Below are 13,852 nucleotides of genomic sequence, written 5' to 3' on the forward strand. Positions count from 1 at the left end.
GGAATGGTCTGACAAACCACGATATTTTGTGTTCCTAAGCAGGAAACAGTTTTTTAAAAGCATTGATTTCCAATACTATGACTAATGATTAATAGAGTGACAATTTCCACAGCATGGTTAATTTCTCAAAGTCTTTACTAGATAAATATGACTATTGGCCATAATTTCAGATGCCTGATCAACCTTTTATTTCATGAATACATGTGTAGTTTGTGCTGAATGCCAAGAAGGAGAAGCCTGGACCAGGCTAGTAATATGACTATTTCCTGGACTGAGGACAAGAGGCCTCAGACCTATAGGCCAGGAAGGCCACATTCTTGATCAGTTAAGTAATCATCCTGTATGCCCCCAGATATGGCACAACTAGGGTTGCTGCCCAATGCCACACTGCCCTGATTCCATTCCTGTTGTCTATGCCAAGGACACTAATAAGCCTCATATCATTCTCCATTGTGCAGCTTTTGCAAACCAGGGACTTGCAGTTTTATTCAGAGACCAAGCAAATAAAGTAGCTCTTTTGTTTGAATGGACTCTTTAAATAAAACTGGAAATTCTACACTTCCTTTTTTGGGAAAACCATGTGACAGAGCACAGCAAAGAAGTGGATGATCGCTTGCACTCAGTGGCGTAGCTAAGAGGGGGCAATGGGCAGCAAGTTGCACCGGGCATCAAGCTTTAGGAGGGCAACAAGCTGAGCTTGATACTAGTGACCAAAATTGTGAAACTCTTGGTATGTATGAATAATACCATCATATTATATATAATTGGAAAGGTAATTTAATGCTGAATGCAATGAAGCAAATGGCATTGGAGTATCTGTATTCTATCAAAAGTTATGGCCAATTAGCCAGAACATGAAAACACAACTGCCTTATGGAACAAAAAGTGAATTTACTTAACTCAAAACTGACCTATGAGACTGATTGTTCTGAGAGCCAAAGACATGTTATTATGTTATTGACATGTTGCAGTGACATGTTATCATGATACAACATGAAATCAATAAGGTGTTAATATGAGTCAACTCACATTTCCATGTATCATAATACAGTCACCCCTGCTAGCTGGGTAAAAAGGCACTTTTTCAAGTGGTGCCTCATATTTTGCAGGGGGAGAATAAACATCCCTCTTCACCTCAGCACAGTGTCTCGAACCAATCAGTGGCACACTTTTTATTTATTTATTTATTTACTTACTTATTTACTTACTTAATTTATTTAAATAAATTTATTTATTTATTTACTTAATTAAATTTGATTTTGTTTGGGTGGGCTACAAATTTTCTTTGTCCCCCAGGTAGCAGATAGATGCCTTAGCTATGCCACTGACTGGGGGGAGGCAGCATAGCAAGTGGGCGGCAAGCTGCTGGGGGGAGGAGGTGGGTTCCTCCCAATTTTCACTTTTAAAAAGCTGGGACGTGACGTCACTTCTGGTTGTGACATAATTTCTGGGGCAACATTATGAGCTTGGCACCGGGCTGCACGATCATTAGCTACGCCACTGCTTAGCAAGTGGGAAGGGGACCAATGCAGCTCACACCTGCAGCAAGCTGGAGGGAGGCAGTGGCAGGCGCTGGGTGCCTCCACCATCTGACAGCTTCATGGCTGAGCTAGCCCTGCACCCCCTCTATTGATCCGATACAGCCCCATATGCTCTAAAATGCCAGTGTTGCTCCAAAACGCAAACGAGTTCCAAAATTAAAAAAAACACCTGCTAGAATAGCAAACTTTTTGGCTTGTGACCATGGCCACTTCCTAAGAACCCCTTACTTTGGGGGGGGGGGAGCAAAAAAAAAAGGAAGGGTTCCCCAACTCCAAGAGTTTGTGCCAATTCCATGACTAAATTTCAAAGCAGTCTGTTTCCAAGCAAGGTGACTTCTAAACTAGGCATTACATCTTCAAATGGGCGTGAAAAAGAAAGGCAGGACACAGCAAGGGTCCTCCAGTAGCAACGGAGAATCCCTTGATTACCTTCCCCCACAAAGGAATTCTTAAGATTCTAGGAAGGGGAGCCTATAAAGGGTGAGCACTGAAACCTCATGTTCCTTTTTCTTCAACCACTATTCTGTTGGGCCTACAGAACATTAACCTTCTAAGGACTTCCTTCTCCTCCTCTTCTTTCTCTTACAACTGCTTACATATAAAGTCCAGGTGGGTCTGAATAGTTAGAAATAGCTTTTTCCCTGTCTAGGCAAAGAGAGTGCACGAGCAAGTTCAGCAAGACACCATTTCCTCCCTTTTAAAAAAATTATGTTAAGTCATCAACAATATATTACTTTGTTGCACCTTTTACTCTTTTTTCTCTTGTCCTTTTCCTGCCAAACTGCACAGCTGTGCCATTGGCTACTATACACAAATTGTCATCCCCCGATTTGGGCACATTGCACATGTGTTTAATAAAAACTGTCAATAACATGCCACTTGTGTGGATCAGAGCAAAAGACAATTGACTAAGTGAATGGAAGAGTAATTAATGCCACCCTTCAAAGTCTTATGAATAACAAACAAGACATGCTTATATTGTATCACCGTAATGAGACTATTAAGCCCAGGTTCACTGAACCATGTTATCTGAAGAACGTAGATAGGAAAAATCAACCAGAACATTACATAATTAAATTTTACAACTGTCACTCCATAGGCTGAGAAAGGTTAAAACACAAACACACACAGGGATCTATAGAGCCTGTACAAGCATATGGTTGTGTGGTGGGGGGGTTACCTATTTTATTTAAGTAAGTAATTTCTATTCTGTCTTTTAGCACAAGGGTTCTCAGGGTAGGTAACAATATCCAGAAAGGTTCTTTCTCCCCACTCCTAAAAGCTGCTCTTGCATTTGGATCCAGAAGATTCCCTTGATCCTCAGAATAGCTCTGAAGAGGGCTCCGCCCCACTCATAAAAAAGGGAGACACTGGTTGGGTTCCATGAGGTACTCCTTGAGGCAGCAGCTCACAGGCCTGGGTATACGTGCTCTAAAGTATTAGTGCAAAGGAACTTCTCCCTTGTGAGCAGAAGGATCCACCATCCCAGATCAAGGGTCACTGCCATACCTTTCATACCTGTGCCACTCCAGGTATGTGTGACACAGATTATTATTACTAAAAATATTTATATGCTACTGTTCAACAAAAAAGTTCAAAAAGCAGCTTAGAGAGCTAAATAAATAAGTGGTTCCCTGTCTCAAAAGGGTTCAACGTCTAAAAAGAAACAGAAGTGACACCAACAGGCAGCCACTGGAGAAGATGCTATGCTAAGGTGAATTGGGGCAATTGCTAATCCACTTTTAAAGGTGCCTCCCTGCCCACATAGCAGAAGTTGTACCACACAGTCTTTCTCCCCAGGCTTATTTAGGTCAGAAGACATGGGCAAAGATGGGTTTACCATCACATCTTGCAAGTACCTCCCTAAAGGCAATTAGCAGATACTGATGTCATGACAAGCAGTGAATCCCTGCACTGCTGTTTTCTAAGGCAGTGGTTCCAACCTGTGTTCCTGGAAATCCTGGAATTCCTTGGAAACTTTACATCGACTCCTTCATGGTGAGGATACATAAAGCAGTGGACTATTTCCCCTGAAAGAAAGTTTACCACCTCTACCAATCTTTCCTGAAAATATTCATCACCATCATCATGAATGCACAGTTGCAAGGTAGTAAAATTCTGGGACTTCCATGGCAGTCAAATCTACATAAGAAGAATCCCTTGAGGATAGAAATTAAAAGCTGCTGCTTTAGAGTAAGATTTTTTTTTAAACCAAAACAGTCAAATATTTGTTTAACCAATCCGACTACTGCAAGGCTTTTAGACAACTCAGGATAGCTTTGTTTCACCTGCAACTATTTAAGATTTAACTGTATTGCTTGCAGAGGCAACTACAGTTAAACTTAAAATTACAGACTCAAAATGCAAATGAGCTCCCATATCCGCAGGAGTTCTGTTAGATAGATAAGACCTTTATTGGCATACATAACATTCTGTTCCAGAACTGTCCATGGACAGAATCTGCTAGTTCTGTTCCCCTGGCCTCCAGAGGGAGTTCTGAGCTGGAGGGCTTCCCCAGGACTCAGATTACCTTATAAGGCAATAAAAACATCACTTCTGGTGTTACAATAAAAGCAGAAGTAACTTTTTTCCCCCTCTGTAAACAGTCGTTCTGAGGCATGCAGAAGCCGCAGGCAGATGCATGTGGCCTCTGTGGGGCTCAGAAAACCTTCCAGAGGCAAGGGGAGCTGAGCACCCTCTGAAGGGGACACGTGGGGGCCCACGGATCTGATTCGTGGATAAGTGAAACTGCGAATATGGGATCTGTGGATATGGGGCCTCCATATACTGTAGTTCTATCACCACAACCCCTTGAACACTGAAGACTTTATTTTCCTCTCTAGATGATTTACAGTGCAATCATAAGCATGTTTACTCAAAAGTAAGTTTCATTGAGTTCAGTTCCATTTACAGCCCAATCCTATTTAAATCCTCTTACAGTGACGCAATGATGCTGGTACTGCTACCACTGTATTCTGTAAGAGATTTTTGGCTGCTGGAAGTCTCCTCAGGATCAGGGGACATTTGCCCCTTTGCCCCAGGGTAAATCCCCAAAGCCACTATGAGTCATCTCAGACCTGTGCCAGCTTAATTGCTGGCACAAGTCCATGTTGGCCTGGAATGGCAAATCAGGTCTGGGAAGGGAGTTGGGAACAGCACTCCAGGGCCCAGTTTACCATCCTCCCCACCCCAATATGCTCACACCTTCCTTGTTCCACTACCCTCAGCCTCCCTCCAACCTCCTGCACGGACTTATCTGCTCCAGCAGTCTCTGTCAGTCCGCAGGTGTATGGGAGGCCACTCTGGCCTCCCTGCCAGCAGGCCCACTATGTTCATTAGTGGATGCTGCTTTGCAACCGCTATAAAGCAGCCTCCTCTGGTGCAATACTAGTTATGCAGGCGGGATAGATAGGATAGGATTTGGGGTATTAAATCATAGATAAGCATGTATAGGATTGCAGTCTTAAAAAGCTAACAATTCTCTGATATAAGGGCACAGGAGTTTAACTGGAACAGGTCCATTCAGAAAGGCAGCGTACTGCCTTTTTAAAGACAAAATAGTTTCTTACCCAAATAAAATATACAGAGAAAATGTTTTCTAAAAAAAGCATTATTATATTTATTTTATGTCCACTTTATTTTATGTACAATTCCTGCCACTTAACAGGTCCATTTGTTAGGAAACGATCAGCCCAGAAACCACTGCTGTTAATATATAAAACAAAATGAATCACTTTGGCAACATCCTTTGTAACTGGAACCATTTGTTTTACTACATGTTATATAGAAACTGTCCCAAACATTTCTGTTTATCAAATATTTCGTGCTTGTTTCCTGCTGGAGTAGGTGAGAATTCTGAATTAATACACATGAAGAGAGGCGATTAATCTCTCAGGTTAGTACTTTATTACAACTTGCTGAACAATAATGGTTTAAGTCTGTCTACCCATCCCAAAGGACTTGCAAGAATGCTGCTGATACTCCTAAATAGTGGCTGGAACATCTGAACATTAACACACCAATAATTAGGGCCAGAGTCTCAAGCGGTGCTGCTGCTGTAAAGCTAACAGCCCAATCCTATCCTGGGCTGGCCCACTGCATGCAGTAGCTCCAGTGCAACCTCTGCTACATGCTACAGTCTGGCTGGGGACCAGGCAATGATGGAGGAGTAATTAAACTTTATCTTCCCTGTTCTGCCATGCCATGGTCCCCAATGGGCCTACTAAGATCTGGACCAGTTATTTGGCTGGTGTAAATTCCTGTGGGTCCAGAGGGGTATGTAGAGACAAGGCAAGGGGCACAGGAGATCAGAGGAGGAGCTGCTGCCATCGATATCTACTGCAACCTGCTCTTGATATGCCCCTGGCCTGCCCCATCCCCACCCCGACCCTCCCCTGAAACACACCCTAGGCCATTTTAGCTGCTCCATTGGTACATGACCAGTGTGAATGGCTGCAAGCCATTCACACTGGTAGCTTCAGCCTGCAAGCCATGGCTGTGGCTGCCTCACCAGCAGCCTTGTACTGATTGAAGAAAAGTTCTGTCAGTGCAAGGCCCAAATAGGACTGGATTGTGAGAGCTATTATCATTTTAAAAAATGAAGTTTTAAACATTCTGTTTTGAAAGCCAGATCATTCGTCGTTAGCATGCTCACTTCCTGCATTCATCCTAAGAACAAGACCAGTGGTTCCTAAAATTTTTCAACTGGTGAAAAAGTGGTCTACCGGGCCACTGGCTGCGACTCCCCATTATGGCTACAATCCTATATATTGTATAAGGTGGCAGGTTTTTTACAAGAATTCCGCAGCTCCCTTAGCTGGTTTGCACAGCCATCTGGGGAGCTGAGTTTGGAAACCACTGTCCTAGACCAATACAGTCATGTAGCACTGAACATTAGTTTGTAAATTATGCAAACAGCAAAGCTAATGAGCATTAAAAAGGCAAGGAATGTTTTGCAGAATGAGTGCTATTACTATATAGTAGAAGTTCCATCAAAATGAATGGGTTGTGGGAAATCTGACAGTGCAAACTTAAACATGTTTACTTGGAAGTACGTCCCACAATGTTCAATGAGAGGGCTGGATTCTGAGCCCTATGCGCTAACTTATCTTCAGCATGCACTGTCGCCCTTACCATGGGCCCAGCGCCAGAGCTGGCCCAGTGTGAGCCTGTACTGGGCCAGCTCCAGCACTGGGTCCACATTCTGGGGCATGGCAGTTACATGGACCACTGGGCAGCAGAGCAGTGAGTGGGGGAGAGGTGTTCCAGGGTTGGGAGAGTGTGGGTGAGGGCGGGAAGGAGGTGGGCGGGCAGGACCAGTAGAGCTCAGCTCCACCGGATCCTGAGCCTCATGCTGGGACATGCAGCCCGACACAGGACTCCTCAGTTCTGCGGCAGTTCAAGAACCGCCACAGAATCGAGTAGCCCCACTGAGGGGTTACTTCCATTAGTCGGGGGAAGGAGACAGAAGTTCCTTTCTCCCAAGGAGGTGGAGACAGCTGCCAGGGTGTGTTGAATACCATGGCAGCTGTTTTTGGCACTATGGCAGTCCTGCGCTCCAGGCAGCTCAGGATTGGGCTGTTTCTAATGAGTGTTTCGGTTTAAGGGATACTTTAATAGTAGATGACACTGATAAATGGAAATATAGGGTTTAGAAGTTGCTTGTAACATTCTTATGTGAAGATGCTAGTTTTTTTAGTGGGCTGGAAATATAGGAACTCAATTTTTCCTGTGCTAATGGCAACATTACTAATTCAGTGCTACCCCTTTGCCCTAAAGCAACAGATGACATCTGTTCATCATGGAGTGAGGTTTTGTGAGACACGGTTATCAAAATGTGACAAACCTTTCAGCCAAAGAACTAAATTTGTCTCTAAATGAAACTGTATCATTAGGGGACCATAGCAAGGCAGTAGTTCTATTTTTGTTTGAGGCCCTGGGTTTTTAAACAGTGAAAGATTCTTATCGCAACAAATACAGCCTCACCAATAGGTAGTCTTGCAGAAACATACAAAAAAATACGCAACACCTGACTACTGTCTGAAAGCCCATTCCAACCTAAGTTCTCCCACCAGTGCAACTGTGCCAACAGAGTGTGTCCTGCATCCCACAGAGGGTCTCCTAGAAGTAAAGGAATTCCTATGCTTTTCATAGGAAATGAATGCTAGATGGCTCATGTTCACATAGTCAAGATGGAAGACTGGCAATTTGGCAACAATAAATCTGCCATTTTTTTTTAAACTGGAGCAAAACAAATCCTACTTTTAAAATAATACTTTTAAACCAAAAGAGAAACATTAAGTGTAATAACTTTTCTTCCAACTCAACTCCCATGCATTTCATAGGCTTTCTACATGAATACAGATTTTAAGACCACAAAAGTGAACATATAAAAATATCATCCATACTAACATGCGCTTGCATTTCTTTGTAATGTTTTTAAGACATGCACATATCTAAAAAAGGAAACAATCTAAAGGTTCAGATGATTAAATTAAAAATCATTATCAACTAAGTCATCAATGAAATGTATCAAAATTTAAATCTACTATGACTTTTTAGCTTTTAACATCCACAGACAAAGTAGTGTACATTTGATTCAGACTGAAGTCTGAAAGCTGCTTAGACCCTTAATCCTAAAACCCATGAAACAAGCACATAACCAATCACCATGCTTTTAAAATGAAACCGTTTCTTGCTCCGCAGTAATGTGAAAACACTGGTTGAGTTAAAATCTCTGCTTCCTTAGTAATAAATTCAAGGCTCCATATGAGTCAAGAGTTATCAGGATTCGTATTTGCCTTCTGTTTTCATGAGTTCTAGAGCTCCAGCTGCTTAAATTTTCCCATTTATATTTTGGTCATTCTGAACAGTGTCCAAATTCTTTGCCTAGTAAAAAGGGTAAAAAGCATTGCTCATGCTCGTAAGGTTCAATATGGCTTGCACGCAGAATGCTCATCTCATCTCCACTTATCCCAGTTTTGACTGTAGAGAAATGGATCAGTTTGCAGCTAGCTAATGCCTAGTTTGCTTCTTGTACATTGTTTCAATACAACTGAAATACTGTAGATTCATGTACTCTTTCTGGCACTACCTACCTCCTACCATTCTCCAATGATGCACCCTTCTTATGCTGTTCGCTGGTAACACTTGACACGTATACCCCAGCTGTAAATGGAAAGCCCACCAGCACCAGTTCTAGACAAGTATCAGTATCTCCAATACAAATAAGGAAGTAGCACATTTTTCCCCACAGGTAACAACTATAACATTTTGGAAGGAGAATGAAGGTGTGTAGATTCTAAATCCTACCTAAAAAGCAAGAACGTTGTGAGGATGAATACCAAGACTAAATAAATAGCTCTTGGATGTTTTCCTTTCAATTCAGTGAAGGGGAAAATGGAAGTATTGTTTTGGAAACCACCACCCCCAGCATATAAACCGGCATAATTTAATGCACTTAACATGTATAAGAGACATCATTTCTGCCAGTGAATCCTCATTGGCAAAAGTTTGCCCAGGGGAAAAGTTTAATCAAACTTTAACTGAACATGAGTAGAGGCAACAGATGGGGCAGGGATGATTTCTCCGTTCTCTGGTACAGGTCATGAAAGTGTCCGGAAACTAGCAGCTAGATACTGTCAGCAGTAACAGTGATGTGATCAATATGTATCAGTCATTATACATTGGTGCCCTGATACCTGAAACCACGGATACATAGGACACACACCCCACGCATATTTGCCCTCAGTGGCTTCCTTGGCTCTCATAAGACATTTTAAAAGCATAAAAACGTAACTTCTGGTTCTGCCAAAAAACCAGAAGTTGCTTTTTTCCTTTGTAACAGTCATTCTGAGTCCCGCATAGGCTACAGGCAGATGTGTTCAGCCTCTGCAGGGCTCAGAACAGCTTGTGGGGCACAGCTCCCCACCAGAGGGTGCACAGGGGAACCCTGCATTCGCAGAACTATGGATAAGTGAAACCGCAGATATGGGGGGACATTAGTTTGTGAAAAATTGGTGTTTCTTTTTCTTTACAGATGGATAAAATCTGGATCCTGAGGAGCCTTATAATCTCACACACATGACCTGTGTGTTAAAAGCATCAAATTAAGTTCTGCTTCATAAGGAAGGAAGGAAGGAAGCACTACCATGCGCAGCTTCTGTGTAAAAAAACTAATCCTACAGCTTACAAACCAACAAGTACACATCATTATAAACTTTTAAAGTGAGACTTTTCAAACTTTCCAAAATTAAAGTTCAGATATATATTTAGTTCTCTTGCAGCAGGGACTGACAGAGTCCATTGATCAAGGTTTTATGGGGAGAGAAGGGTTTCCATCTGGTATGGAATAACAATTCTGTGCACAATATCCACTCTACAAACTAAGTTCCAAATAAGGCCTAAACATGTTTCCGTTCCAAACCCTGCCATTATTTTTTCTAAAAATTTGGGGCATCACAAACAGGAAGAGGTATTTATTTATTTATATGATTTTACTGCTAAATATCTTATTCACTTAACTGCAGCAAACAAGCAACAGTTAGAAACAAGCTGAATATAGCTGCCTGGCCCCTAAATGGCAAAACTTTCAGCAGGGTGTACGGGATCAGACTGTCTGGCAATGCCAATGATGATTCAAGTTAGTAGAAAAAATTCTCTTCTCAACGTATGTCCACTGAACACTTTTTTATACAGCAATGAACTGGCTCAAAAACTTCCAAGTTATAAAACTGAGCAATTAGTCAATTTCCAGAGGATTAGAAAAGAAAAACAAAGTGGCAATTGAAAACCTAACAGATACCTTGCTATTTTTAGCTATTTTTAGCTGTGGTTTCTATTTACAAAAAGATGACAATGGTCATGCACCTCAGCCAAACTTTAGGCAGTATTCATGGAGCTCATATACAGGGGGGGACACCATATCCACAGATCCCATATCCGTGGTTTTACTTAACTGCAAATCAGATCAGTGGGACCTCCCTGGACCCCCTCAAAGGCAAGGGGAGCTGGGCTCCCCTAGACTCCAGAGGGTCTTCTGAACCTCAGAATGGCTGAGAAGGCCAAAAAAAGTGATTTCTGGCTTTACAATAAAAAGTGACTTTTTAATGCCTTATATGGCATTAGGAGGTGGGGCTTACCCAACCTCTGAAGGCCTTATAAGACATTAAAAAGTCACTTTTGGTTTTATTGTAAAACCAGAAGTTGCTCCCCCACCCCTTACGGCCATTCTGAAGCTTGTAGCAGCTATGGGCAGATGTGCAAAGCCTCTGAGGTCTCAAGAAAGCCTCCAGAGGCAAGGGGAGTCCAGCTCCCCTCACTTCCAGAGAGTGGGGGGGGGATGTACCCTCATGTCCACAGGTTCAGGTATTCAGGGGGATCCAAAACAGAACCCCAGCCCCACTGGATCAGGCCATAGGCCCATCTAGTCCAGCTTCCTGTATCTCACAGCGGCCCACCAAATGCCCCAGGGAGCACACCAGATAACAAGAGACGTCATCCTGGTGCCCTCCCCTACATCTGGCATTCTGACTTAACCCATTTCTAAAATCAGGAGGTTGCGCATACACATCATGGCTTGTACCCCATAATGGATTTTTCCTCCAGAAACTTGTCCAATCCCCTTTTAAAGGCATCCAGGCCAGATGCCATCACCACATCCTGCGGCAAAGAGTTCCACAGACCGACCACGCGCTGAGTAAAGAAATATTTTCTTTTGTCTGTCCTAACCCTTCCAACACTCAATTTTAGTAGATGTCCCCTGGTTCTGGTGTTATGTGAGAATGTAAAGAGCATCTCTCTAACCACTTTATCCTTCCCCTGCATAATTTTGTATGTCTCAATCATGTCCTCCCTCAGGTGCCTCTTTTCTAAGCTGAAGAGGCCCAAATGCCGTAGCCTTTCCTCATAAGGAAGGTGCCCCAGCCCAGTAATCATCTTAGTCGCTCTCTTTTGCACCTTTTCCATTTCCACTATGTCTTTTTTGAGATGCGGCAACCAGAACTAGACACAATACTCCAGGTGTGGGATTACCATCGATTTGTACAACAGCATTATAATATTAGCCGTTTTGTTCTCAATACCTTTTCTAATGATCCCAAGCATAGTATTGGCCTTCTTCACTGGCGCGGCACGTTGGGTCGACACTTTCATCGACCTGTTCACTACCACCCCAAGATCTCTCTCCTGATCTGTCACAGACAGCTCAGAACCCATCAGCCTATATCTAAAGTTTTGATTTTTTGCCCCAATGTGCATGACTTTACACTTACTGACATTGAAGCGCATCTGCCATTTTGCTGCCCATTCTGCCAGTCTGGAGAGATCCTTCTGGAGCTCCTCACAATCACTTCTGGTCTTCACCACTCGGAAAAGTTTGGTGTCGTCTGCAAACTTAGACACCTCACTACTCAACCCTGTCTCCAGGTCATTTATGAAGAGGTTGAAAAGCACCGGTCCCAGGACAGATCCTTGGGGCACACCGTTTTTCACCTCTCTCCACTGTGAAAATTGCCCACTGACACCCACTTTCTATTTCCTGGTCTTCAACCAGGTCTCAGTCCAGGAGAGGACCTGCCCTCTAATTCCCCGACTGTCGAGTTTTTTCAGTAGCCTGTAGAGTTTAATTTAAGTAGTAAATTAAATAGTTTAGACAGCATGGAAAAACCAAATTACAGCAATGAAAAGAGTCTAGACACCTTAATGGCTATTAAAGAATTTGCACTCCCAAAACCTGCTTGTACAATACATATTCATTCAAGGCAGAGATATACTGCTGCTACCCATGAAACAAGACAGGCATTTAGCTAAAGAACACAGTCATTACAGTTAAGGCACATCACTTATCACATTATCACTTGCCACAACGAGATTGTGGTTTTTGCATTTGTCCACAAATCAACCAGTCCAAAGTTATCTGCAAGATCATTCCAACTACTACTGAAGCAGGTACTTGGTATGGATTTAAATGACCACTAGCCACATGGTGGCTACTTACAGTTTACTGAATTGCAGGAAGCACCTGTTCACTGGAACGATCCCATGCATGCCATTGCCACCAAATTAACCCCCTCCAGCAGCCTCTTTCCCCATTCTGCAGCCCTACCTGCTCCAGCGGCTATGGACAGGTCTAGCAATGGATAGGGAAAACTGTCCATTGTGGAAGCACTCCCAAAATCGCTGCTGTCAGAGTACTCTGCACTCCACTGGCAGCCATTTGCAACAGCAGAAGTGTATTCCACTCTCGCAAAGTGCTGCATAGTACAGCCCAATCCTGCATAGTATACTGCTATGTATATATACTGCATACTAATCCTGCTATTAGTATATTACTGAGGGCTCAATTCTATCCAACTTTCGAGCGCTGATGCATCTGTGCTAATAGGGCACATCCGGGGGGGGGGGGAGGCAGTCACAGAGGCCCCCTCAAGGTAAAGGATGTATCATGCCTTTTTCTTTAAGTCTCCTATTGAACTTCCCAGCACTGCTGGAGTTGCAACACAGCCCCAAGGTAAGGGATTGCTTGTTCCCTTACCTTGGGGCTGTATTGCAACTCTAGTGGTACTTGTAAAGTTGGATAGGATACTTAAAGAAAAGGGCATGATGCATTTGTGAAAACACGGCCTGCCATAACACAACAGAAGCAACAGGAATTTAAATCTTCATTCTCTTCTTTGTGTAGACCCACCTGCTACCATTCTGAACTGGCTCTAACAACAGTGCCAATCAGTGCATAAGGAAGCTACAGGAAGGGAACTGTAATTGTGATCAATTTGTTGTTTGAATGTAATGCAATTTTGAGTTTTCAGAAAAGCCACCTGAATAGTAGAAGATCAATTTGGAATTCCCAAAATAGAACCACAAAACAAGTTACATAACCTTATTTGAAATTAAAAACATGAAATTGTATTGCATTTTTATTTAGAGCTAGAATGTATGACCAACAAAACTTCTCCTCCCTCCATAAGTAGCCATCTGTTTCTTGAAATCCTGTTAAAATCATAATATGTATCAGAAGGAACACTTATCAATGAAGCAAAAGCAAAACACATATGAAGGAGAAAGTATCTCCTGTCTTATACACCTTGAAGAAAGTATCTCCCATCTTATATACCTTAAAGATAATGGTTCATGTTCACCTATGTTCCACCCACATGTGCCGGGGTAGAAACAGGCAAGAGAAGTCCTTCCCCATATTTAGGAGGGAGGAGCGGCATTTTCTATGTTTTTAGAAGCATAAGGAAAATGTTTTAAGACCTTAACTCTTAATGATCTTAAACCAAGTGAATTGTATTTGAATTTCATGGATTTTT

At 42.6% G+C, this 13,852-nt stretch overlaps 1 protein-coding gene across 2 annotated transcripts in view; it reads right to left on the bottom strand.

Annotated features, from left to right (window-relative positions):
• The window catches only part of PRKCA (protein kinase C alpha), a 255,284-nt gene that overhangs the window by 180,215 nt on the left and 61,217 nt on the right, over positions 1-13,852 (bottom strand). The window lies entirely within an intron of this gene.

The sequence above is a fragment of the Tiliqua scincoides genome, chromosome 2, assembly GCF_035046505.1.
Source record: "Tiliqua scincoides isolate rTilSci1 chromosome 2, rTilSci1.hap2, whole genome shotgun sequence".
Classification (NCBI taxonomy): Eukaryota; Metazoa; Chordata; class Lepidosauria; order Squamata; family Scincidae; genus Tiliqua; species Tiliqua scincoides.